This window comes from Aythya marila (assembly GCF_965140915.1).
Source record: "Aythya marila genome assembly, chromosome: 18".
Lineage (NCBI taxonomy): Eukaryota > Metazoa > Chordata > Aves > Anseriformes > Anatidae > Aythya > Aythya marila.
This window is the reverse complement of record NC_139059.1, coordinates 11889892-11915829: the sequence shown is the minus strand read 5'-3', so window position 1 is coordinate 11915829 and position 25938 is coordinate 11889892. Positions and strand designations below refer to the sequence as shown.

At 52.3% G+C, this 25938-nt stretch overlaps 1 protein-coding gene across 8 annotated transcripts in view; it reads right to left on the bottom strand.

The window, feature by feature from the left end:
- Nucleotides 1-19453, bottom strand: part of MYOCD (myocardin) — a 247438-nt gene extending 227985 nt beyond the window's left edge. For 5 of the 8 annotated variants that reach the window (XM_082774747.1, XM_082774752.1, XM_082774755.1 and 2 more), the window contains exon 1: nucleotides 19115-19453. The gene's annotated coding sequence lies outside the window, so the exon portion shown is untranslated. Of the gene's footprint in view, nucleotides 1-16690; nucleotides 16785-19114 lie in introns of those variants that run through there. The other 3 variants (XM_082774751.1, XM_082774756.1, XM_082774758.1) reach the window with 1 other exon arrangement.
- Between the last annotated feature and the right edge of the window lie 6485 nt (nucleotides 19454-25938).

The window sequence follows — 25938 nt, the reverse complement described above, 5'->3', positions numbered from 1 at the left end:
TGAAGAGTCACAGCAAAAATAACACCATTAATCCTAGAAGTCTAAAAATACCACCTGTTGAAGAACGCCTGTATAACCGAAAGGACAGAGCAGCAGGAGATGTGACAGATGATTGTACACTGCATACATTTATAAGAACATGACACATCTTCAGGAGATGCATCTGTTCTGGATATGCCACAGCAAACTAAAATACCACATGGCTGACCTGGTCAGCTATGCTAGTGCTGCTCTGTCCTAACCCTAAGCCAAAGGTGTCAGAGAAACTTGCACATTCTCATTTTTTGTAAGTGTAAGCTTGCTACTCCTAGCTCAAGAAAGTTGGTCATAGCTCATGGAGATGTCCTCTCTGGAGGAACGTACCCATCACATTTCCTGTTTACTGTCACAATGAGATTTTTTTTTCTTCAATTAGTAGTAACATCACAAATGAAAGCCACACTGTGCCACAACCAGTACTGCATCTCAATAATTTGGAGAAAACTACCTTACAAGACAGAAGTAATAGTCCTCAGCCAGCCATTTGAATAAAGGAAATTCCTGGTTAAACTCGTAAGAGACTCAGCTAATGTTAGGGATGTACACAGTTCACATACCTGGATGAGCCAGATGCTACCTTAAACACTCCTAAAAATTCCCAAGGTGGATTAGCATCCACAGATACCTTCCAGAAGCAGCATTCAAAGGACTAACAGCACCTTTCCGTCCCTTATTCTTTAAGATTCACATTTTGTTTTATTATGGACAGTATCGTAGTATCAGTGGGAAGAGACTTCTGAGGGACCTGCTCCAGCTTCTCACCCAGAGAGTCCTCCCTCCCTGCAAGGATGAAACTGGGAAGGACCAAGCAGTTGGTGGCCATGCACAGCTGCATCCTCAAGCCCTGGCAACGGCAGGCATCTCACCCCTGGCAAAGGGTGGATGACATCCCCTGGGCCCCAAGGATATCTCAAGGGACAAAAGCTAGTGGCTTTGCCCAATGGGTCTCTGATCTTCTCAAGCTAAGGAGGAAAAGAACCAGGGCACCTCCTCTTCATGACAGAGGAGAGAGAGCAGCCCCATGTTGAGCACATCTCCTGAGGCCATGGTTGTGTGCACCCATGGGTAACTTCTGAGCAGGTGAAAGGCAACCACAGGCCAATACACTGTCTCCATGGGGGGTTACTAGTCACAAGACTTGGACATCCAGGAGGCCACATCAGCAAAAGATGGGTCCCAGAAGACCCTCACATCAGCCCACGCCTGTGGTGGCAGATCAGAGGTGAGGGAGCCCAGTAGGCCTATGGGGGTCTCTTTCTGGGTTGCTTTCCCCTCTGAGTTGTCTCCTCAGTGCGGGATGCCCCATGCACACACTTGGACAAGGGCCACACAGTGAGCACCAGGATAGAGCCCACCATCTGCACACTCAGCCCAGGTCTTAACACCCAGAGCAGGCTCATGGCCCAAAATGGTGTCAGGCTCCATCGTGACCATGGGCCATGCTGAAGGTAGCACCATGAGCCAGACAATCAGCCCCGTCCACCAGCAGCCCTCGGCAGAGCAGTGGGGCTGAGGGTTCTGAGGTGGCCCTGGGAAGCAGGGGTGGCCATGGCAGCATCCTGCATCCTCAGAAGTGAGAGTGGCCTGGCAGCAGGCTGTCCAGCTCGGTGCAGCAAGCAGCGCCTGCTGGCCCCATCAGCAGGGCTGGCCCACATGAGCACCGTGCTTGCTCTCTGTCTCCCAAGGACTCAGGCAGCCGCGTTAAATGCAGACCGGCTCTCGGGGCTTGCTCCTTGCCAGCAGGCTCTGTGTGAGGCCAGAGCAGTTTGCTCTCGCAAGACAACAGCAAGTGATTTTTACACTTGACAACAATGAAGTATTCTTGCATTTAACAACAATTGTGTGCTTGCCAAACTCGATGCCTGTTGGAAAAGCCCTTAAATCCATCAGCTGCATCCCACCCTATCCCAAGAGGAGTGAGTGACGATCTGCCTGTGCTCTGGTCCTGCCCAGGGGGTAAGATGTTCTGGGTGAGATGTTCATGCCCTGTGGGATAGCGGACATCCCAAACCACAGTGGGAAACACAAGCCAAGAGATGTGGTTTCAGCTTGATTCTGGGCAGGAAAGCAGGGAGGACTGAGGTAAAAAGAGGTGGCCAAGATCTTCATGGTGTGCCTAGGGCCCAGCTGACACAGAGCCTGGGGACACCCATGCCAGCATGATGAAGCCGAGTCTGGCATCCCACCACCTCACACCGAGGGCACTGCACAGGGACGGGCAGGGGCCATCCCAAGCTGTGCTGCCATGACTGGGGAGTGCAAGCTACATTGCACAGGCTTTCAAAGAAGGTTTGGAGCATTTCATTTCTTTCCCCTTCCAATACCGCTGCAGAGTTAAGATCCTTCGAATGAGGCCCTGGCTTTGTTTGCTGTGCTTCAAGCCATGCCACAGCACTGGAAATGTCACTGAAAACCTGATTTGGCTGGATTTCATCATAAACTGCAGGTGCATTTAGCAACATCCCTCAGGGCTGTGCATGGTTCTCACCTTCCAGCAGGCACAACCCAGGAAAGGCCAATAAGAGAGCCCGGCACCACCAGAAACACATCCAGAAAAAAACTCCAGGTGATCTAAGAGCCAGTCCAAGTATTTGTCAAACATAAATAAATAAATAATAAGAGGCAGAAATTGCACATAGGGAGCTTCAAACTGAACAAAGTGAACATCATTACTTCTCATCAGTCTTTTAAAGGTACCTCTGTTCTGCTATTTAACTGAAAAATGCCACTTGTATTCGAACAAAGTCACCTGGTTTTGATTCTGATACTTATATTCCATGAAATAATACTTTTTTTTTTTTTTTTGTCTTCTCAGAACAGACCTTATCCTGTGCAAAACATCCGTTCCAGTGAAATCCTCTTGTTCAGCTCCTGGCCTGAGGAGCTGTGGAAGTGGTGGCTGAAGACCAAGCCCCAGTGCCTGGGGGCAGGCAGGCTGTGGGCAGGCAGGCATACCAGGACACTATCACACATGAAACATAGTGGCTTTCCTGCTGCAGCCAGCCCCTGCTCAGCCCCATCCCATGGCAGCACTAGTGCTGGTGCCCTGCTAGTGGGGATGAAGCCCATCCCACTGGCAGCTCCCTCCACCCACACAGTGCTCACCCAAGCTATGGCTAAAAACACTCAGGCAAATACCTGCAGCTGGCATTTATAACTATAAAATATATTTGTATTGCTATTATATCTTGTAATCCTACATTTCTATATTATAATTATAAATTACATTTATATTATAATTTCTGAGCTTGCCTGACATGGGCTTCTGCAGGGCACAGGGGTACCTCACCTGGGCAAAGCGTGAGCTCACTGCCGTGACGTCAGGCAGCACGGGAACGCACGGCCCAGGGCATGGTGTGGCCGTGTGCATGGGTGTACGCTCTGCTTCGAAACGTCTGGCCTATAAATGCCAGAATCTTCCCGCATGGAACTAAAAACATTTATTCTGGAAGAGTCCAGAGGCTCGTGGCTAAAGGCAATAAATACAGATTTAATTTCATAGTTAATACCCTGTCCAGGGTAAAATGCTCATTTTTAATATCGTTGCCTGCGATCTGACATAACCAACAAGATGTTGCAATACAATATCTGAGTCATTGCGCAGGAGATAATGGTATTTTCTTGAGTTCAATCTGGAGGAGAGCTGGCCCCATTAATCAGGCTTGAAAAAGCGATGCCAGAGAGTCTGCCAGAGAGTCTGTCTGGCCTGCTCCGAGCACGTTACGTGACCCAGGGCTGCAGGGAGAGGGGGGAGATCGTGAGCAGACCTGAGTGTCACAGTTGGGGCTCTCCCACTGGCACTGCCCCTTTATGGGGTCAGCCAAGAGGCTCCTGGGTTTGGGGCATGGGGGACTGAGAAGTGGCCACATCCCTCCAGCTCTGCCTTTGCTTTCATGCTGCCCCAAGGGAGCTGCTGTCCCACAAGGTGACCAGGGGACCTCAGCCCAGCCGGCTGGAGAGTCCTGGTGGCCTGGAGGAACTGGTTAATGTGACAGGTCCATCACCAGGCCTGAACATCCCAGAGCTGACGAGCCCAGAAGCCAACAGCAGAGTGCTACAACACTTGGTAGAGTGACTGAGGCAGTAATGTCTGTCATGGACAGGACAATAAACACTCCCAGGTCTGCTGGGGAACGTGGGGATGGAAAGCCATGAGTAAACATCCCATGGAAGAAATACTGCCCTTAATAGAAAGAATCTAGTATTATAGGTCTCCCCAGGGAAAGAAGCAGAGGAAGAGATGGATGGCGACGGGGAGGGAAGCCTGCCTGGGCTGCCTCTGGCTCTGGGAGTGCTAATGAAGCTCAAAAGATCTGGAGAAAACCAGGAGCTCTCTTGGGAATAACGGGCTTTCTTTTCTGCAGGCTAACATGAGTGGCTCCAGTTATCCTGCAACACCAGTGTGGGAGGCAGACCTCTCTGGCAGAGTGCTCTTTAATCTGGCAGGCACAAACAGGATCTACGCAGAAATATGCAATGCACTTTTAACACTGAGCACTATTGGCCCATTGGACCAACTTGCCTAGGGATGCAGCAGATTTACTTTCAGCACAAAGGATTTAATTCATGACTGGGTATCTCATTGTGAAATAAATACTTTTTCTTGACTGGAATTTGCAGGAGGATGCAGGAATCAGTACGAAAGTCCCTGGCCTGCTGTGCAGAAGTCAGAGCAGATGACTCCTTCTGCCTTTGAAAGCCAGCAAATGGCTCTGCAGAAACTCAAGGCGTGAATGAAAAAATGACTCATGAGAATAAGACATGTCAACTCCTGTAATCGTACCTCCAGAGGCAGCATGCCATGCCTGGGGGGAGCAGAGGCTGTAAGACAGAGCTCAGCATACCCTAGAGTCTAAGCCAGAGGAGGGATGAGGGAAAGCACCGTGTTTGTCAAGGCTCCATACAAGCAAACTGTCTTGACTGGGAGGGTGAAGACAGGGATTGTTCTGAAATCTCTTCAACTCGTCATCCTGAAAGTTCCTAGGTGTCACCTATGGGTCAGCAAAGACCCAACACCACAGCCTGAGTGACCAATTGCAATTTATGGATAGTTGCAATTGATGGATTTTACTCACAGTACCAGTGGTAGGAGACAATGGGAACCCACAAGCCATCATCTGAGCCATGTATGCATTTCAGTAGAAGCCAGAGGTTGAGGATAGACACACATTAGAAGATAGTCCCACAAGACACAACAGTGACTCACTGTGATCCCAGACACTCTTCTGCTCCCCAGGTGGGCTTCAGGCAAGGAAGTTCCTGCACCTGTCTGGCCATCTGGATCCATGGCCATCCACAGCCGTTTTGAGCTAGCCTCATAAAGCAGTCTGGTCACACCTCTACCAGCTCTGGGTACAACATTCACTTGGGGCTTCCCCTCATCTCTACATGCTTCTCTTAACATGCAAATCTGGCAGCGACCACAGGGAAGGTGTGACATCTCCTGCCCAGCTGGTCTTCATCCGCTTCCCATGGGAACACATGAACTCCCCACCGTGCACAGGCTGGTTTGGCTGCTGGGTCAACATGAATGGTCCAGAAGCATTTCCCTGACTGTTCTGGGGAGAAGAGAACCAGCCGCCCATGGCACCAATAGTCTAGGCTGAGCGTGAATAGTGGGACCCATTTTGGGGACAGAGGAGTCCTGCCATGAGGTGGGCACCTCACCAGAGACCTTCTAGCCATAGGCATCCTCTGCAGAATAAGTCCCAAATACTTGTTCAAATGTTTTATCAATGCAATGTAGTATTCTGGACACCAGATTCGTAATTTCAAAAGGAAATACACATTTCCCACAAAATAAATAATAAGATAGAGAGCAAGATAGATAGATAAAAGGAAGTTGGGTTTCCAGTTAAATCTGAACAATCCCAAAGTGATTAAAGAGTTTCTCATTTTAGTTGCCAAATCCAAAATGTTCAGGAAATTTGGAGAATTGAAAAAAAGTTTTGGACTAAATGTCTCAACCTTCAGTTGCCAAAAGAGGGACAATGTCATCTTCATGGCTTTGGATTTTAGACAAGCCCCAATTTATGCAGATTAATATATACTTTGACAAAAAAATAAATAAATCATGAAAACATCTTTTCTCAGGAACAATTCCCATTTCCCAGTTCTGTGACCCTAAAATACATGCCAAATATCTCTAAGAGTTGATGTTTCATTTTATTTAACTGAAAAGCAAAATGACAATAAAGTGAATATTTAAAGTAAAGCTCTGTTCTGAAAATATATCTACTTAATGCTGAAAAGATTCAGTTTCACAGAGCTGAAAACAATTATGAACCGAATCAATTGGGAGAAGAATTTAATCAGAAAAATGTGAATGCTAACTGGGAATTGTTGAAAAACATTTTACGCATTGCCCCAAAACCACAATCCCACAATTGAGAAAGAAGGCAACATTGGTTAAAAAAAAATATTCTGGCTTATGAGGGAAGTGAAGACAACTGTGAAAAATAAGAAAACCATATATAACTTAAGAAAGTGGAAACTGGTAATAATGGATGAGAAGTGTGAAACTGTAGAAAACCGATAAGAAAAGCCAAGAGTTGAGGACAATGTATGGTCTGCAAACCCGAAGCTAATGAGAAGCAATTTCTCTCGATATAAAAGGAATAAATGCATCTCTTCTGAAGTTGTTGGTTGTATTAGTCTATCTCTGGATGGATGCACTAGAACACTCAACAGCAATAGACGAAAGCTAATGTTTGCCAATGTTTATAGAAGTCATTGGCTGAACCAGATACTGGTAGGCCTGTCAGGCTGGCCGCAGCTCTGGGCAGTCACCTCCAAAGGCAGCTACAGCATGCAGCAGACACCGATTTAAACCAAAGAAATATAATTAATGCTAACTCATATAGACTTACGGAAAACAGAACTTGTCAAACAAAGATTCATCTTTTTCATGAAATTACAAGTTTGATTGATAAAAATAATATTGGTGGTGTAATATACTTAGACTTCTGCAAGGCAATTGACTTGGTACTGTAAGACATTTTGATTAAAAAACTAAAACAATACACAATCAACATGGCACATATTAAATAGATTAAAAGCTGGCTGGGTGACGTGTGTCAGATGCAATTGTAAATGGGAACTCCTCACCCAGCAGGGGTGAATTTAGTGGAGTTCCCCAGGGGTCGGTTCCTGGCCCTGTGCTATTCAACATTTTTATCAATGATCTGAAAAAAATATTAAATCATCTGTGGTAAAGTTTGCTGATGACACAGAGATTGTGAGACCGGCAAATAAAGAAGAAGCCAGATCACTGCTACAGAATGGCCTGGGTTGCTGGTTAAACTGGGCACAAGCAGATAGTTGATATAGCCAAATATAGTCATACATCTAGGAACAAGAACGCAGATTATCGGCCATACATACAAGGCAGGATGTTGTGTCCGGGGAAGTGGTGATTATGAAACCCTGGGGAGTTTGGTAGAGCTTGAGCTGATTGCACCCTCGTTGCATGGGAAGGTGGCCCAAAGGCCACTGCATTCCTTGGACGGCAGCCTCGGGGAGCAGTGAGGAAATTACACTACTCTGCATTTGGGTGCCTGCATCCATCCAGCACCTGGCTCTGGTGGTCACCGTTCACTAGGATGCTGGGAGACTGGGAGAACCGCTGTGAAGATCATAAAAGAGAACTGACCTTGCAGTGAGAGACCTCAAGAGCTCAATCTACTTTGCTTGCCAAAAAAAAAGCCGTGGGTTATCTAGAGAACATATATTTCCCCATAGAAGATTCTCCAATCTAGCAGATGGAGTTTTACTATGATCTGATGTCTGGAAGCTGAAGGTAGGTGAACTGAAATGTGGCACACTGCTTACTGACATAGGAGCCAAGGTAATGAACCACTTGAACAATTCTCCTAGGCAGTGTGGGAATCTCCAACATTAGCAAACGTTACATCACGCTTGGTTGCTTGCTCTGTCTCAAGCAGGAGTAAATCTGGGCTCAGGTTATACCTGGTAGCCAGACTAGATAATGGCAAATATATCTGCAGTCCTCATAGTCCAAACAGCTATGATAAGGGTTTCATCATTACTCTTGCTGGCTGCACGTACCTACAGGCAGGAACAGAGTCCCTCTCTGTCATGTCTCACTGACAGCAAAAGCTTCAGTATAGTATTTTTCTTGGTAATATGTTAAAAAAAAAGGCCATTTCTTAGACCCGCAGTGATCTCGTAGAGCCAAAAGAAGTGAATTATCATGGCAGCTTAATTAAACTATGCATCACAGCAGAAGCAATGGTTTCTCTTTCCAAGACTTTAGGACCTTCTCGTACCAGGAGCCTGTGAGCCACTGAAGTTTTGAACTTGGGGCAGACACCTGGTTCCCTGCTGGGACTATTCCACTTGTTGGGCCCAGGGCTGCTGAACAGGTCTCTATGGAGGGCCCATTATGATCAATTTTAGAAGGGAAAAAGTCTGAAAGGTGACATGCTGTGAATTCAGGAAGGGATGGGCAGTGGGGAAGGGGCACCCTTTACTGAGCATTGGGCAGTCCTTAGCACCTGGTGACTTCCACTCCCACCCAGACTCCTGATCTCACACCAGGGTCTGTGGCCTCTACTGTACTTTACCCTTTGCAGCTATAATTAGTTTCTCTTTCATTACTCCCCCTTTCCATCCTTCTCCAAATGATTTTTTTGCTTTTTTTGTTTTACAAAAAATTATTTTTTGTTCTGGTCAATATTCCTTTCCAAACTGTTTGTCTTTTAACACAGGTTTAACTGATAACTGGGCTTCCTTACAAACCTGGCCTGGTGTGCTCCTCCTTGATCTCTAACATCCCTAATCCTACATCTCTGTGCTGGGGTCAGCCTGCTTTGTCACTGCACACCTGCATGTGCAGGTATAGCCTCTATAGCCGTGGTCTTTAGGAAGCAATTCATCTTGCACTAAGTAGATGTCTAAAACAGGGCAGATGATTTACTACCTAGAAATGACAACTTCCAAGGAAAGAGACCCGCCAAGGACTCTTGGGTTCCCTGCTCAGCCCGGTCACCGAGCCCCGTGGTCCTGAGAAGCCCTGAGGTCTCTTCAGTGCTTGGAGCCAGCAGGGCTGCATTACTGCGCTGCGGCTGGAAATCTTCGGGTGCTGCCCACAGTGAAGGTGGCTCCAGTGTGTGCAAGGACTTCAAAGCCCACACCCTGCACAGACCATAGTGTGGAGATGGTCATGGAAAGAAGCGTGACCAGGGGCCCCTTGCTCCATTTCCTCAGGGCTTTGTGAACCCTCAAGTGCTGGCAGAAATGGGCAGCTTGCAGAAAAGCCTGTGGAAGCTTGTTATCCACGCTGCTGCAACAAGGCAGAGGAACAGGGGAGGAGAACCAGCCCTGCACTCAGCTGCTTTGCCCTCATCCTGTTTGCACAAACCCCTGCTCCCCACTGTCCACCCGCCCACAGCCTCGGGAAGAGGCAGGAGGAACAGTCAGGGCGTTTCTCTCCTTCACAGGCGAGGCCAGGCTAACCTGCAGCTTCCCTGCCGCCATTCCCAGCAGAAAGAGCAGCTTCGGCTTGCTCCGGCTGCCTGTGTGCCAACATCAAACATGTTTTACAACTGACCTGCAAAGAATGTGTGTCACTGAAGAGGATATGTAGCCCTGGAGAACATAAAACACAGCTGCGCTGTTTAATTGTATCTCTTCCACCCGATCGGAATAACAGGCAAAGATGATCTAAGGGAGATAACTACTGAGTGTGTTAGGAACAGCTCCACTACCTTCGCCAGTGGAAGATTCTTATAAATTCACTCCTCCTGCCATCTTTTTGCAAAGGGTCAGAAGATGTACTGACAATAGCAGCATGCAAATATTTCAGAACTTGGCCACACGCTGAGCAAACACTCTGGATAGCTTCACAAGTAGATTAAAATGCCAGATCAGCGAGCAGTGGTGCACTTTAAATACGCTCACTAATTTATTAAGTTTATTCTTAGCAAGCTTGCAGACTTCAGAAAGTTAAATTTCTCAGTGACAAATGGCTGGGATGCTGGGCAGCCAGAGTGTGCGTGCTGCAGTCAGATGGCCTGGAGAAGGCAGAGCAGAGGAGCAGATACCACCAAGCACTCTGTACGGCTGAAAATCCCCAACGGAAGAGCCTGCACGGGCTTACTGTCAAGCCTGCTCTGCAGCTAGAGTACAAAACCAGGGCTCTTGGCACATCCTACACTTCTCCAAAGAGTGCTGCCTCCCACTCTGGACTTAGACATCCCTTATCTCCTCTAGGCCTGGCCGTGTGCTGTGGGCTAACCGCTGCGAGCACCAGAGCTTGGGGCACCCTTTGTGTCCCGGCTGCACCAGCAGTCCCTTGTGCTCAGGACGAGCAGTGCTCTTCTGGCCACAGTGGGGCACCCCCTGCGCCAGGGGCTGGGCTGAACACACCTCTCATCCCAGGAAGCCATCTGCTGTGGTCCCAGATGACATTCCTGCCCTCCCTGCCCCTTCTCCCAGGTGCTGAGATGGTGCTGTGCCCAGGAGCTCTCCACCCTTCAACCCTGTTGGCTCCCCATGCTCAGTCCACAGGAGCCAGAGCCCACTGAGGTCTCATCCCAGTCAAGACTCACAGCAGGTGTCTCCAGTGGGACACAGCAGTCACCAGAGACACCTTCAGCCAGTGGCTGTGGGCCACTGCTGCATCTTTGCTCTCTGCCTCTGCAGGTCCCTGAAGCTCTGCAGACCTGGAACTGGGTCTGGAGTAGCAGAGTTTCCCCAGGAGGAAACCAAGGCCGGCACTGCTGGTAGAGATATTTAATTTTAGGATCATTGTTCAATTTGAACTAAGGAGTGTGTTTAGAAACCCTTCTGAAAAGCCATGTGTCTGACTTGCATGGTCACACATCCCTGAAGATGAAGCATGGCAGGACAGAGCCCTGGGACAATGTGGAGGGCCCTGCTCAGCAGCACTGTCCAACCTCTCGGACCCTGGCAGGACCATGGTGGCACCAGGTGCCACACAGATGTGAGACCATCCCTGCCATGCTGAGGCACTGACAAAGCAGTTGTGCACCTCCTGCAGGTCTGGTTTGACTGCACTGCTAAAGAGAGTAGAAAACCATTTTGCTACAGGAAAGCAGCACAGCAGGATGAGGACACTCACAGCCCCAGGACCCCTAGCTGCTCTGCAGGCCTGGACAATGGAGCGTGGTGGGACACAGGCCTGGAGACACCTTATGGAAAAGTTCTGGTGAAACAGAGAGAAGTGTGCAGATGAGCAAGCAACTGCACGAAGGATTTGTTGAGCACAGCCACCACTTAAAGGGCCATTTGTGTTATTTGAACCCACTTAGCAGCTCAGCATTCGAAGAGCCATTTGCAACCACTCCTGCCCTTCTGCACCAGCCACATAAACACCAGGCAATGAGGCAGCCTCCTGGGAGGGAGCCATTTGTCAGCGACGAACCCGGGGACTCCATGTGGCGTGCCGGGACGGCTCCTCGAGCGGTGATGACAGCCGCTGGTGGAGATGCCTACGTGCTGTTTGCAGAGTAGAAATGAGATGCTGCAAGTTTTCCAGGGACAGAACGCAGCAGGGCCCTTTGAGCTGGGGCTCACAGCTCTGCGAGGCTGTTTCACAGCATTTGCCACATCTCTGGGGAGTTGTTATTCATCATCCCGCTTCAGAAAGGAGTCGAGCCTCCTCTGCTAGCACTGGGAGGGAAAAGACTTTCCCAAGAACATTTCCTGAGCTGAGAGCAAATCCCACATGGCATTGCAACGCTCTATCAACTGCACACGCATGTTATTGTTACTTGCACTGCAAAGTGAGCTGTTGGACCCAAGGCAATACATGCTGCCACTGGTGGTTAAACAAACTCCATATGCCCCGTCCAGCAGCTGGCTGGCCGATGTCAAAGCCCTGAGAAATGACCTGCTCTGACAGCCCTTTTCCTAGTGATCCACTTTGATTTATTGCCTTAGCCTGCAGTGCAGATAGGGAACAACACGCACAGACATGCGGGGTCTGGATCTGCACCCAATTGGGTCCATGTGTTCTCTTCAGCTCTTTCATCCCCAGGTCCCTCTGCATTTCAGCAAGCCTCTGTAGGAATGCCTTGAAACTGGCTCCTACAGTGAGATACTCAGTCCAGTTTCCCAATCCTTTGCCCTTCCTCAGCAGCAGTTGTGCTTCTAGAAATACAGGAAAGCTGCAAAACTCAATCAGTTTGGGAGTAACACATTGTAACATGCTGTGGGAATGGTGTCAACCCATTGCTCAGAACCTCATCCTAAGAGCAGAGATGCCCCTCCAATAAGGCTGTACCAGACTGTCATCCTCAACAGTCCATAGCCACTGTGCTTTCCTCCCTACCACTGGCTACAACATCACATGGGATGGATTGGCCTTGGGAGACCTGAAATATAACAGGAAGGGTAAAACTGACTCTGCAGTTAATGGGAGTGGTGAGCATAAGGAGAGGAGCAAGCCCTGGGCACTCACTGGGTCCAGGGACACGCAGAACCAAGGCGTGAGTGGCTGTGCTGTGGTGGCAGGATTGGCTGCAGGACAGCCCCCTGGGCAATGTGGCTGAGGCTGTGAGCACGTTGCTGGGAATGAGGGAGAAGTGACCCAGAGCAGGTTTCTGCAGGTCCTGCATCCCCGTCTCCCCAGCAGGCCCATGCCAGCTCCCTTCCAAGCAGCCCTGTGCAAACAGGGTACTCCTGAGTCCCCACTGATGTCAACCAAGAGCAGCCATGGCTTTGCATAAGCTCTGATAGGACAAGGGGCACAACACAGTGTGGCAGCAGCTTGACTTAAGCAAGTGGATGGTGAGCTTGCAGGTGCATGAACTGCCCAGATAGTTACAGGGAATGGGGAATACCAAGCAGACTGAAAATCATTCATGCTGCTAACATGCCAGAAGACATGGACAGGGTTCTTCATTAGAGATCAGAGACTGCCTGTCAGGTGGGCGATGCTCACAGAGATGCAGAGTGCCAATACAAGGTCCCCTTTCCCTACAGAGCAGAGCCCCTGGGCGGTTCAGATGATGAGAAACCTCCCTGGGTGCATGCTCAGTGCTGGACACACCAGAGGGAGTCCAAAAGGGGTCAGTGCAGGGCTGGCACAGGTCCCACACCTGCCCTGTGGCTCCAAAAGTGGAGCTCTGGGCAGCCCCAAGGTCTCCTGCTGCCTGGTAGAGGCCATGTTAGGCAGATTCAGAGTAGAGCAGGAGCAGGCAGGTATTGGGGAGTACCACGCTGGTCAACATGAGGGATGAATGGGAAAACTCGCCCGTTTTGGCCTGGATTTTATTCTTCTTCATTTAACTCCTCCACTCTGCACAGGCATCTATCTGTCCTTCACTGTTCATCTGCAGTCTCACCAGGGATGCCCCACTGGTAGACATCATGAACAAAGCTGCACAGTGTTCTGTTAGGTGGACAAGTGTCTGAGCAAAAACGAGCCATCCAGGTGATTGCCCACGCTTTGCTAGGCAGAGCTCCGTCTGTGGGGGGAACTTCACCCACACCACAGAGTGCGCCCCAGGTGCACGGCCCCACTGCCAGCCCAGGATCTGCCCTACACCCCAAGGGACACCAGGCGGGAGGGCAAGGCCTGCGGGGTGCTCGTGGCTCTCACACCCTTGTGATGAGGTCAGGAGTCAGGAAGTCCCTGGGGACACCTGATAAGCCTCTGTGTCTGCTCCAGCAGTGCCCGTGTAAGTTGGGTGTATTTTTGGCTTGAGGTTGGGTCATAAACCCACATGAGTCAGAAAATGCAGTTAAGGCAGACCTACGTCCCCTACCGTGGTGCCTGCTCCAGGGCAATGCCAGCAGCACCAAGCTGGTGGCTGCGGTGTGCCTAGGACACATGACATGATGGACCCAGGCAGGTCCCAGGTGCAGTGGCCAGAAGATCACGAAGGTCACTGCACTGTGTGTTTTGGCATCAGGACCACACACCAAGCAGCAGTGTGTAGTGGGGACAGTCCTGACAGCAGGATTCTCAAGTGCCCTGTGAACCCAAGCTGAGGAGTGTGCTGACCAGGAAGCCATGTGCACTATACATACAGCAGAGCCTGGAAGCCCCAGACAGCATGACCCCTGCACAGGCTCTCAGAAATTACCTTGTAGCTCTACCTAAATCATTAGCACCTAATGAGCAGCATCAGCTGGTGGGACAGGAGATAACCACAGCAGTTCATGGTTAGGTCACATACATAAACCCCAGGTCATGAGATCTCACTTTAGGGCCATGTAGGTATCAAGAGATAGAAGGTCCCAAAGCACTGTCCTCTGATGTACCTCTCCTGTGCATGAGGCCTGTGTCCACAGCTTCCCCTGTGAGCCAGAAGCCTGGCAGCTGGTAACAGGCAGGTGCAGTGCAGGCAGGGGCTGCACTGCCAGGCTGTTCCCCCATTCACGTGTCAGTGCTTGGGCTTGGCCACAGCCTCTCTGCTCGCCTCCCCTGTGTTGCTTGCACTGTTGTCTCTGGTGCTGAAAACCAGCTCTGTGTTGGCTTAGAAGGAAGGACAAGTATGGAAGTTTCCTCTCCTTGCCTCTCCCACTAAACCTCAGCTTCTGGCTGCTCAATGTCCCTGCATAAAGGGCAGTGGCAGATGAAGCCACCGCTCTGGAAGTGGCTGGGACAGGTTGAGGCCACCTGCAGTCAAGTGCATGAGAGACAGGCCACCAGAGGCAGCAACAGCTCCACCTTCAGACTGCCAGGCTGGCAGCAAGCACCCGGAGCCACCACGGCCTGGGAGGAGCATTTAGGATCACACTCCTGAGTATCAGTGCCTACATCACCTTTGAGGCTTGTGCTGTTTGGTCAGTCTCAAAATGGAGGTGCTTCTACTGCTCGGGCTCTGTAGACTCAGCAAGGAAATCACCATGGAGCACCTCAGACAAAAAAATTATTTGTTTCCTGTCTTCTTCCAGAAATGTCCCTCCTGTAATTCACAACAGTGCTATTGCAAGTCTCCAGAACAGCAACATGCCCATGAAGGAGCTGCACACCATGACCCAAGGTGCTCATTTCCTTGCTCCTCACTCCACACAGGGACACAGGACTGGAGACACTCTCTGTGTCCAAGGCACCTGAGGGCTCCCAGTCCCAAGGATGGGCACAAATCCTTGAGGAGACCATGGGAAGGAAGCTGGCAGAAGAAATGGACTTTGGGAGACTTTCAAAATGACCACTGACATTTCAAAATGCACGCTGCATGTGAAGTATCCACCCTCTAGGAGCCAGACAAGTGCAGGGACTGACTGCTCTTGTGAGATGCGCAGCTGGGGATGAAGGACACCAGCCGGCAGCGTGGAGGAGCAGGGAACGGGCAAGCAGAAGAGTGTGGCACCGGTGCCTCCTACCTCCACTCCCACTGAAGCAAGGCTCTCTGCTGTGCCCCTGAGCCCTCCTCCAGCACAGCTGCGCTGACTGGCCTACACGAGCAGGGAGCCTTGAGCTGGCCTCACATGCGATGTCTCCAGGCCAGGCATGAAGTCCTCCCTGCCAGCCTGAGCGTTCCGCTGAGGCCGCTGAGCCACCTGCGCTGACACAGGGCCCTCTGCCATGGCCTGGCAGGCAATGTCCACACCCGGTCATCTCGCAGGGCCTCCCGACCAGCTCACAACCCTCTGAGCACCTCCACCATGGCCTGACCCACAGCTGCTGTATTCACCAAGTGCAGGGGCTGGATCCCTTCACCATCCATACCCGTTAACTCAGCTCCTCTTCAACAACAAGCAAGAAGGCCAAGAAATAAAGCAGGTACATTCCAGGAATACTGCAGCCGCAAACACTGCATGAATCACTTCAGGCAGCGGCTTCTTCCCAAAGGACGCGCTTGTCCATCCAGAGTAGGCAGCCCACCTTTGGAGCTCAGCCTTCAGGGCAGGAGGACAGGTCCTCCATGCCCACGGTGGTGAAGGAACAGGGTAACCGCCAGGCAGAGGGAGGCTTTGCTTTGGCCACAGCACATGGAAGGGCCACACAGCATCCCATGGCCCATTTCCCTGGCTGTGTCCCTCCTCGAACAATAACCTCAGCTGCTCACTGGCATCCAACCAGCCCCACCAGCTCTCCTTTGGCCAATGTCAGCCCACCCTCACCAAGGTGATCTCTGTGGTGATCCTTTCCCAAAGCCATTCCTGCCTTTACCCCACCTGGGCATCAAGGGCCTCCTCTACCTTCTTGGCACAGGGGACTGCTACTGTCATAACCCATCAACCTTCCCTGTTCTAAAATGTCCCAGCCACAGGAGCCTAAATGCCAGCAGGGTCTAACACAGCTTTTACAAAACAGAGGGTGCCCAAAGAAAAGCATCCATGTGACACAGTCATAGGGAGGGGTACAGCGAAAAACAGTTGAGTGGGAGCTCTGGATGTGGCACCACGGCTTGGAGAGCAAATGCAGCACAGAGAGGTCCAGAATTAAGGTGATCTTTAGTGATTGCTGTGCCTACAGAACAGGGGCGATGCTGGAAAAGGGAAAATGCTGGTTCAGAGAAGAGCTCAAGAATGATTTGCAAACTTGCAGTACAGTAGAAGACAGAAGAAACCCAACTCCTTTTCCTGTTGCTGGGCAAAACAAAAATAAGACTCGGTCACACTCAGCAAACACCTGGTGGGCACCTTGCCAGTCCAAACCAAAATGAGCTCCAGCTGAGCACAAGCACTTGCAAGTCAGAAATCAAGGTACCTGTAGCAAACGGTGCAGCTGCTTCCTCGTCCAAACCAGCTTCAATGTGAAAAGAGGGGTGTCCTCAGCTGGGGTCACCCAGATCTGCTCTGCCCACAGCTGAAAGGCAAGGAAATGTGGGAGAGGGTTTGCTCTGTTACCCACGGAACGAGCTGGACCCAGAGATGTAAAGGATGGGTCTGGCTTCCTCTTTTCCCCACAATTTCTGCGTGCAGTTGCTGCCCGCGCAGTGCTGCAGGCAGATCAGGGAACCGGGGTGACAGCCATGGGGAGGCGGTCATTTAATTTAGAGATAGGGGTGAGCATGGGAGGGCCCATCTCCTTCCCAACTCCTTCCCATCTCCGTGGGGCCGTGCCAGCCCAGTGAGGTCTCTGCAGGTTTCCTCTTGGCTGTCAGGCTGCAGACGCGTTGCAGCAGCCGTGCCAGGCTTTTAACGCGCACACAGAGCCTGCACAGCAGGACGGGGCCGGCTGGGCTGGCCTCCAGCCCCGGCTGCCATAAAACGGGAAATAAGGCAATTGGAGCAAGACCACAGCGACCACCAAGCAGCTGCCACTGGCAGGGCTGGGGCACTCTCCCCCGCCAGGCACCAGCAGGCAGCAGCACATTGCCCCATGCCGCTAAGTCCCAGTGCGCCCGCAGACTGCGGTGCAGCATGAGCACACGTAGAGGAGGAGGAGGAGGAAACAGAGGAGGAAGAGGAGGCGGTGGCTGCTGTGTCTCAGCCAGGCTTTGCCCTCCTCAAACACCCCCGGGGAGCAGGGCAGCCAGCAGCCCCGGGATGCTGCATGCAGCAGACAGCACAGCCTCGCTCGCGGCGCGGTATGGAGTTTTCTGCTCATTACAAGTTTTATGAAAAGCTGTTGGCAAAAATGCGCATTTTCTTTGGCTGCGTTTTGAACGGATCTGGCAAAAATGTAACATTAGTGTCTCCCCTTGAGAGAACTTTATTGAGTGGAACAAAGTTGGATATTTTTAGCTACCCATTGTTAGCTGAAGAACAAAGCCATAACTAAGATATTTTGTCTCTTACACTGAAACGGGACTATCAGACAAATCCATGTACAGTCATATGTGGCTGCCCATTCAGATGGAGCAGAAAGAGGGAACTATTTTTAGCTTGATACTCCTCACATACAACACATTTCCCCTCCCCTGCATGCTGGACCACCAAAACACAGGGGCAGAGCAGCACCAGAGAGGGGATGAGGGGTCACTGACTTTTGCCATCCCTCAGGCCATATGACAACTGTCATTTGCAGGAGAGATCAGGTTATACCATTCAAAAAAAAACAAACAAAAAAAAACAATCCCATCATTTTCTGCCATTCTGCGTATTTAGTTGTTGTTTACTCAGAGCTGAACTGATGTGTGCTTTACCAATAGGCAACAGGGAGAAGTCGACCAGGACCCTGACGGATTTCAGCAAAGCAGCAGCTGCACCACCCAGCGCTAAAACCCCAACCCTCTTCCCAAAATCCCACAGGTGCCCCAAGGGCCACCCTGATGACAGAGGAGACCACTGGTGGAGGGGACCACTGGCGGTGCCACAGGAAGGAGAGGGTGTGGGCAGCTGCTATAGGGCTGGCAGCACTGCTGCCCTGTCCCGCTTCGTGCAGCCCAGCCGCGGGATGTGTAACCATTTTGCAGCTGCCAAGGCAGCATTTTCAAAAGCATTAACCCTGAAAAAGCCCTGTATGAGGCCAACCCAACCACCCTTCAGCGCTTTAGAGCTCTACAAATGAGATCAGTCGTTTATGTCAGGTAGCATTTTGCAATATGTTCGTTTAAATGAAACAAAGCGGTCCATAAATGCCCTGGATTTTGGAACGTGAGTGATGCCGGGAGCTTTCCTAAACAGTTTTTGTGGGTTGCATCAGTGAGTCATGGAGAAATCGCATTAAGTGGCTGAGCGGTCAGCGCAGCCAGAGTGACCCTCCCCAGCACCCGGTGTCCCTGCCAAAGCAGGAGCACGAGGAACAAAAGCCGGGAGGGTCGCACTCTGCAGGCAGGGCAGCGTGGCTGGCGAAGCCTTCCATAGCTTCCAAAGGGCTGCAGCAGAGCAAGGCTCCTGAGGCAGAGCTCAGACGGCCCCTCACCATCACCCTGTCCTTGCACAGCTCCATCCTCTCCTCCTTGCCTTGCCCTGCCTGTCCCTATGGACGGCTAGCTCCTGACCTCTGACGTGCACCTTGTGCCTGGTCCTAACCTGTTCCACAACCCACATAGGGTGCACATAGTCCAAGACCTGGCAGGCACAAGTGGCCACCGAGGCCCCAGCAGTAGCCCAAGAGAAGCAGCAGGAACGCCTGACAGTGCTCCATTGCCCCGCAGGACGTTGGTGCCATGTGTCAACAGAGCTACACACACGTGAGAAAGCAGCCAGAAGAACAGAAAGATGTTAAGTAGGAAAGGCAAATTACCTGCGAAACTTTCGGCTGAGCTAGAGTGTCCCAGAGGAGATGCTGCTTTTGTGACTCCTTGCTTTCTCCGCGGGTTGGGGCTGCTTTTATCAGGGAGCAGTGATTGTTTTTATAAACTTGCAGCACAGTAAGAACTGGTTTAAAATAGAGTGAAAGGAGCTGGTGCGGATGGAATTAGACAAACTCTGAGGGCTGCTTCTCCAAAAATAAATTAACTTCTTGCAGCCCGCGGCGCAGAGGCTGGGAGGCCGGGGCGGCCGCGGCTGCCGGGGGGGCGCTCACCTTGCCCGGCCCGCCGGGGGGCGGCCCGGGGGGGTGGGGAGGAACCGGGGAGGGAGCGGGGCCGAGGGGGCCGGGGCCGCTCGGAGCCCCGCCGCGGCTCGGAGCCCGGCTCGGAGCCCCCCGCGCCCCCCGCCCCGCGGCCCGGCCCGCAGCCCCCCGCCGTGCCCCCGGCGCCGGCCCGGGCCCGGCCCCCGCAAGAGTTAAGGAAGGGGCGGAGCCGCCCCTCAGGGCCGGGTGGCGGCGGCCTCCCCGCGGGGCGCGGGCCGGCACCGCGCTGCCAGCAGCACCGCCGGTGCTACCGGCACCTCTGCCACCACTGGCACCAACACCTCTACCGCCACTACCACCGCCATCATCGCCACTGCCACCGCCACCTCTACCGCTGCCACCACCATCATCACCGCTACCACCGCCACCTCTGCTGCCACCGTCATCGCCACTACCACCATCATCAGCGCTGCCACCACCACCTGCACCATCACTGCCACTGCCACCTCTGCCTCTATCAGCACCATCGTGTCCGCTGCTACCAGCACCACTGCTCCCACCACCACCACCTCTGCCACCATCATCGCTACCGCCACCGTCATCACCACCCCTACCTCCACCGCCACCTTCACTACCACTGTCATAGCCACCACCAATAACACCTCTACCACCACCTCTACCTGTACTGCCACCATCATCTCCACTGCCACCTCCACCTCTACCGCCAATGTCATTGCCACCGCCACCATCATCACCACTGCCACCTCTACCTCCTAGCTCTACATGGAACCACATAAATATTAAATTGTATTTCAAAGAGCGTTGTCCAAACACCGATAACCAAGCTGGTGTGGCACACCAGGTGCAAGCAGTGGTAGGGGCCAGACAGCATCCCAAGGGCTCCCCAACAGGGTCCTGTGCACTGAGTACCCCAGGGTTGGTCCCTCTCTATTTGTTTTGGGGTACATCCAGGGGAACAAGGCATGTGCCCATACAGCCTCTGCAGCCCCCACACCCTACAGACCAGGCTGTGGTCAAGGGATGCCAAAGGCAGTTCTGGGGAGGAACCCTGGCTGGGAAGGGGGTGCCTGCAGCTCCCCTGTACCTCAGGGACACAGCCTCACCTCAGCAATGGAGCTGCTCTATATCACGTTCACTGCATCAATAGGTCCAAAAGGACTTGATTTCTCCAGGCTTGAACCTGGAGTGAAGAACAAGTTGCTGCTGAATGACCTCTGACTTCATCTACATTTCAAAGTCCTGATAACATCATTTTCCCACCCATAAAGCCCCCTTTCTGGGCTCAGGTTAACCCAGACCATCTTCCACAGCTGAGCCAGTGCAGCAGCAATAGTGCAGCATCCATCCCCTACCTGAGCTTGCGCTTCAATCTCAGCCCAAGGAGGCTCACAGACCACCACTGCCAGATGGAAGCTGGATACAGAGAGCCTCTTCGCAGTGCCATCCTCTGTACCGGCACTAAATGGTGGCTTCTGAAGGCAGGAGCAGCCCAAGAGGAAGGTTCTCTGCTCAGGCTGCCTCGTTTCCCTGTTAACCCCTAGCCCCAAGGCCCTCTCAGGCTCCCTGCCCACACACCCGGTATCTCTTCCGTGTCTGCCCCACACGCCCTCTCCCTGCGGCTCTCTCCTACAAGGTGCAGAGCAGAAAGACATGCACCCACATGTGCCACCACTGCTGAGGATGGCCGTGTCTGCAGTTTGCCCACCCCAAATTTTACCCTTTTAAAAAACACCACTGTTTTTATGGTACCAGCAGGTCACTCCCGTGAAGAACCCCCCACGGGTGCCTGTTCCTGGGGAGCCAAGAGCCCTTCTTCTGGCCAGCATCCAGTGCACGGGCAGCCTTTGCAGGGCAGGCAGGATGCTGCTCCCCTGTCCAGGGAAAATCCTTTTTCTTCTATTTATTTATATCTGGCTTGCCATAAACTCACCCGGCTGCGAACCTGCTGTTCATACTAACAAACTTTGCTAAACTTTTTGGTGTGTCCAAAAGCTGCTGGCAGGCAGACGTACACTGCAGTGAGATCTCCCCAGCCCTTCCCCTGCTCTCCCACAAGTCATCATCTCCCACAGATCCTCGTCTTCTATAAATCCTTGTCTACTACCGGGCTCATTTACACAGCACTGGTAAGTGTAGCCCTTCTGCTCTTTGGCAAAGCAGCTCTTCATCTAGGAGAGATTTAAGACAGAGACCCAAAACAAACTAAGGGGCATGATGGGCCCTGTGGAAGTCACTTTCATACCAGATCCAGACAATCTGCCCAGGAGAGGTCCCACAGTCTGTTTCACAGAACTGCTGAACCACAGACAGGCTGAGGTGGGCAGGGACCCTTGGGTGCCTCTGGTCCCCCCCTGCCCCAGCAGGCACACCCTGAGCAGGGGTCCAGCACCACGTCCAGGCAGCTTTGGGACTGGTGTGGCCTCACCAGTGCTGAGTAGAGAAGGATCACCTCTCTTCACCTGCTGGCAATGCTTTGGCTAATGCAGCCAACAATACCCTTAGCCTTCCAAACTGCAAGAGCACATTGCTGACTCACATTCAGCTTGGTGACCATGACTCCTGGGTCCTTTCCTGCAGAGCTGCTTTCCAGCAGGGTGCCCCCAGCATGTCCTGGTGCCTGGGGTTGTTCCTGCCCAGGTGGACGAGGGTTCCTCTCCAGGAGGAGGTTCCTCCCCAAGCTTGGACAAGGCAGAACTGGGCTCTAGAAAGTGTCTTTTAGGAGCAGGAGGTTTTTGGACTTGGAAACATCGGGAAACAGAGACATTGCTGAGGTGGAGAGCAAAGTGTTTCTGTACTAATTTGCTACATAGTAACTGCCTTGTGATTTAAGCTGTTGTCATTAGGGTTCAGAGTTAACAATCCACACCAGGCAGTGGAACAATCTGTCCTTCTCAGATCTTTATTCCAAGCCATCTGCTGTCCACAATGGCATTGCTACAGCAGTTCTTGGGCTCTCGGTGAAAGGTCTTCACACTAGAAAGTCTCCCCAGCAGTTTTGCAAAAAGACCCCAGGGGGGGAAGGAAAAGGAGACAGAACCCCAGTTCAGGACTGGTGGCTGGGCCAGGAAAAGGGGGGAGAGGCAGCTCCAGAGGGCTACAGATGCATCTCACAGACAGCTTTCACAGGGAGAGCTGCGACCTGGGGCATCTGGCACAGCACAGCCACGCTGCTTCCCCAGCCAGTCTTGGCCTCCCAGCACCACGCGGGTGGCGCGTTCAGTTTATTTTAGCCATTTCAGTGGGGAGACGGAGGATGGAGAGGATGGAGGATCAGAGGCCCGGGATGCGTGGGCAGGAGGGGGGCGGGGAGCCCGTGCCTCCAGCACGTGTGACACGCGTTTGGTGTCACCGAGTGGGGAGAGATGTGAGCAGGGTGAAATATGAGCTGTGGGTTGCCGGCCGCAGCTGGAGGAGCTCATCCCGCCTGCAGCCTGGCCCCAGTCCCTCTCAGGGCTGCTCAGCGAGAGTCGGTGTGGATCCAGCACCAGCTGCCTAATGGAGCCGCCAGGATGTGGCCAGCAACTGTGCACTTTTCTCTCCCAGTCCTTGCATCACAGTTGCTCCGTACGTGCTGGGAGGGTTAAAACCCCCCAGTGCCAGCCTGGCTCACTGGAAGCCCAGCCTGGTTTTGGCCCCACACATTGCAGGTGCATGCCACATGCACCCAGATACATTGATCATCTCAGTGCAGGAGCCCGCTGTGGCTGCAGGTCCCACAAACGGCTTGCAGACTGTGACACATCCCCCAAAAGAGAGCAGAGCCTGCAGTGCACAGTAGGGACTACCCAAACCTTCCTGGGGATGGAATAGTCCCAACGCATTCAACACAGCTGAATAAAAACCACACTAAGCACTATTAGCCAAGGAAGGGCACGACAGCAGCCACCCCTTTGGATGGGCTTGCCAATGAGCAAGAAGATGCGGTGCCTCCTGCCAAGAGCTGCTGGGCTGCCGGTGCTTCTGTGAGGTGCTCAGGCAGCAGCGGGATGCTTCCAGCACAGTGCAGAGAGGTTCAGCACTGGAGATGGCTGCCCCAGGTTTCCATGACTTTATTTCAGCCGTGTGTGAGTGCAGGGAGGTTGATTGTGTCTGTTCAGAAGGGATTGGTTTGCATCAAATCCTGGTGTGTTGCACTCATGGTTACACGTGTGGAGGGTGTGCAGGCACCATGAGCCCTGCAGTGAGGTGCGCTCCAAGAGTGCTGGTACGTGTGCTGCCCACAGTCTCTGCTTCAGCCTAAGTCCCCCCAGCATCACCCAGCACAGGGGCATTGTCCAGGAAAAAGTCCATGCTGGAGCTGTTCCTGTGCTGTTGTGCCCTCCTTCTACTGAGCTGCACCAGCCCCTGAGAAGACTCCTTCCCTGCCTGCTATCCAAGGGGATGGCAGGTACAGGCTCCAGCCTGTCCCCAAGGTACATCAATCAAGGAAAATATTAACAGTAGTAGTAAGAAGGAATAAAAACAACATGCCAGTACCTGTGGAGCACCAAGCTGCCATGCAAAGGAAGGCACAGCAGCCCTGGGTCCCCAGTGCAGGCAGCTTTAGCAGCTTCTGTCACCACAGTGCAAAATCCAAAGTCCCCAGTATCAGCAGGATACAAGAATGGGAGATGGGAACACCAGTCCTGGGGGCAGTGGGTGTGCTGAATGCAGCAGCTGTGCCCTAAGCACAAGTAGTGGTAGTTTCTTCACCCATGCCCCTGCCCTTTCCCAGGGATACAAATACATCCAGGGGACCCGCAGCCATCTGGCCAGCCCCAGGGCTCTCCCACATCAGGATGCTCTGCCCAAAGGCCAGCCCTGTGACTCGCCCACCTCCCATGTCGATGGCACCTGGCCCCATGTGGACGGCACACGACGGACATGGGGCACAGGCACAGCTGTCCCTCTGCATTGAGACGAGGTCACCAGCAGCTGAAGGGACCCTGCTTCCCCCAGCCTTGCCACAGACCCCATGGGGCTAGGGTGCGGGGCACCACGGATGCAGCCGCAATGCACTCTCCACACTATTCTTAGGAAGGGTAAAGTTTATACAAGAAATTTAAGCTTTAAACCCAGGCACCATAAATAGTCTATTTTTCAAGTGCTGCAAGTCAGTTGTAGGCTGGGAGCCAGAGCCAAAATTTGGCAGCTGTCTTTGTTTAATGATTAATTAAAATGAGGTAACAAAACGAGACATATCTATTAACGAGGGTATTTGCAGCGTCAGTAGAGGATTCCAAATGGCTGATTTTTTCCCCTTTTAATCTTCAAACTTCTTGTTAGGAAAACAAGTTCTTCCTCCGTCCGTGGTGGGAAGGGCTGTGCCGCGGCCCCTTGCCCTGGTAGCGGGAGGGGAGCAGCGCACAGGCACGGCTTTATCTTTATGGTCTTCTGCCTTTAAACAACGCGAACCCTCCGCATAAAGATTTTTCCAGCTTAGAAATTTTATTAGACCTTCAAGTAAACTTCAATGGAGAGACCGTTGGCTGTGACAGAGGCAGGAGAGGGAGGTTTGCACATCGCTCCAGCTCTGTGCTGCCCTCTCCCTAGCAAGGGGTGGCGGATACTGCAAAATAAGGACTAAAACGGGAGCGCCAGAGGCTAAGGGGCATTTTCCAGGCTCTTTTTCATAAATGCCAGATAAACAGGGTCAAATCCACATCCCCAGCCTACTTTGAGGGAGCAGCTTGTGTTTTCCCAGAGCTCTGTGCAGATTGAGCCCAGGCACCTTGGGAAGATGTCACCAGAGCAGCCAGCAAGGAGGACAGTGCAAAGAGATGGAGCGAGGGAGGGTCGTTCCCGTCTGCCAAGCTCCCAGCTCATCTCCTGACACTGGATATGTTTCAGAGCTCAGAAAATCCAGTGGAGCGCAAGGACGCCTCGCGTGGGAAGTACCCGTGGTCACAGAAGGGTTAATGCATATGGGGGGGGGGGGGGGGGGGGGCAGGGGCAGTTCTGGGAGGGTGCATGAAGCAGGTTCACCCTCCCCAAGGCTCTGAAGGCTTAGCCACATGGGAAAGCACCCAAGTATGAGGAAAAGGGAAAAACATCCCAAAATAGTTTAGTCTTGTTTTTTGCACTGAGACGCCCAGACAGGGTGGGAGTTCTGGTTGTGTCTGAGCTAAAAATTACAGTAAATAGCAAAGTGGCTGCAAAGCCCCATGTTCTGGATAAGAAGGACATGTGCAAACATCGTCCGTCAGGGAGAAGACGTGCTGGAGGTGAAGGCCCATAAATAAACTGGGGGGGAATGGAGTTACGCGAGCACTGTGTCGAGGGGTGAACCACAAACCACCCACTGAAGCGTGTCCTCTCCCCAGCAAATCTTGTGGCTCTGCACATGAGGACTGCTCTGAGCAGGGGCAGAATCCTGGTGTCCCCGTCTGCAGTTGGGCCCATGGGGTCGAGGACCAGCAAAGCCCACCTGGCAGCAAAGCAGGGCTGGATCCACCATACTGGTTGGAGTGTCCCACTCTGGACTGTCCCACTCCCTCTACACCACTCCCCAGGCACAATTCAGCTGCTGATGAAATGCTGGCGTGAATACTGAG